This window comes from Nematolebias whitei, chromosome 19 (genome assembly GCF_014905685.2).
Source record: "Nematolebias whitei isolate Nwh7 chromosome 19, NemWhi1, whole genome shotgun sequence".
NCBI classification, from domain to species: Eukaryota; Metazoa; Chordata; class Actinopteri; order Cyprinodontiformes; family Rivulidae; genus Nematolebias; species Nematolebias whitei.
The window spans coordinates 13,393,020-13,395,256 of NC_056516.1; positions in this window are offsets into that span (position 1 = coordinate 13,393,020).

The following is a 2,237-nucleotide window of genomic DNA, read 5'->3' on the forward strand; positions in this document are numbered from 1 at the left end:
TATTGTTGGATGTAACTGGGACCCTGTGTACATAATTTCGCTCCACCGCATGTACCACATGAGGTGCGATTGACAATAAAGAATCTCTGACTCTCTGATACGATATTATATTGATTTGTTTGTATGACAATAGGATTTTTCTCAATATCACAAAGTCTATCATGATACGATTTCAATTCTATTTGATTCACAAGCCTGCAATCGATATATTGAATATCAAATGCCCATCTTCCATCCATCCATTATCGTTTACCCACTTCTTCCATTTTTGGTCACGGGGGTTGCCTGTGCCCATGTCCAGCAATCACTGAGCAAGGAGCAGGGTACACCCTGGATGGGTAGCAAGTCCATCACAGGGCCACTAGAGACAAACGAGACAAACAACCATTCACTCTCTCACTCACACCTAGGGACAATTTGAAGTTACCAATCAGCCTAACATGCATGATTTTGGTCTGTGGGAAGAAACCCGAGTACCCAGAGAAAACCTATGCATGCACAGAGAGAACATGCAAAGACCTGGATTTGAACCAGGGACCTGCTCGCTGAGAGGCAGCAGCTTTACCAGTTGCGCCACCATGCTGCCCAAATGCCCATCTTATTTACATATAAATAAATTTACAAAAACAATTCAACTATGATTTAACCATTTTATTTCTGTCATTACAGGCACCAGGCATTAAAATAAAAAAACACATTTTCTTAATTAATGAAAAAAATAAAAATAAATGACCTGTTCAGTATAGTCTCACATTTCTCATGTTTAAGTGCATTTTTTAAACCAGTTAAATTAAAAGTGCCCTGATTACCTTTCAGTTATAACGAAACAAAAATATATATTGAGCTTACATAACATGGCTATCAATGCCATGTTTCTTCTTCAGGTGAACGACCAAATTTGTTGTTTCCCGAGTATTTTAACTCACACTGGCACCTGTTGCACATGAGTTCTGTGTGTTGAGCCGCCCTTCTGTTGGAATCCAAAATGTTTCCACAGTGTTGATTTAAATCCAGCAGGAGAGTGAATTTCATTATCTATGTTTTCTGCCTCGTCTGCCATGTTGCTGAAGCGGCCGCAGAGCACAGCCACGCACGGAAATGGTGACACAGATATGCCTTGGGAATTTCAAAATAATAGCACATTTTAAAGATAACGATATGAATCGATGTTTTAGTTTTGCCACAATTTAATTGAATCATTAATCATTTAATTGATATGTAAATCGATGTATCGTTACACCCCTAGCTAATGGCTAACTAGTGGGGCCAAGATCAAAATGGATCTCTGAACATCCTAAAACAACTACAGGCTCAAAAGTTTTATAGCACTTCATGCAAATACTTTTATATAAACCTTTACATTACTATCCTTTTAGCAATATGTGGTTATTTGTGCACAGTTCAATGGTTATGTGGAATAACAAAGAGCAACAGCAGGAGCAGCTAGTAGCACTTCTGGCCCAATCTGGAAAACTGTAACTAACTGTGTAAGGCCAAGTTTTAAGAAACAATGTTCAGAAGAATCTCTGTGATTCTTTTTTCCCTGAAACTAGTGTTGTTGTCAACTACTTTGGCATCTCTGATTATAGCTGCTAGCTTGCTAATCTGATAAAAATAAAAACTCAACCTCACTTCAAAAGATTTGAATTATCCCTTCAAAAACAACACAATGGTCTTTTTAAGGCCCTTATGCTAGTGGCATGTATCTGGAAAACCTTCAGAGGGCCCCAGGAGGTATCCTAATCAGAATTCAATTCAATTTATTTATATAGCGCCAAGTCACAACAGAAGTCATCTCAGGGCACTGAACAGAAACATTCATATACATTATAAATGACAATTAGAAAAGCAGATTGCATTGAGTCTTCCATCTCAGACTCCTATCCTGAGCTAGTACAAAGGCAACAGTGGAAAGGAAAACCTCCCTCATGGGAAGAAACCTCCAGCAGAACCAGACTCAGGACAAGCGGCTATCTTCTTTGACCGGCTGAAGCTCGGACCTCCTCAGCTGGATACTTTTGATGCAGTGAAGCAGCGGCTCTTTACTGCCCAGCTACCCGATGGAGGATGCTCAATTCAGCTGCTTATATGGGAGATTTTGTTGTCCCCCATCACGGAGCGAAGAAACTGGAAATTGGAAATACCCTCCATTCATCCGTCTGTCTGTCTCGTGAGCTGATAACTTGAAAAATATATGCGGTACCAACATGTATTTTTGTGTGTGGCTACCAGTGATG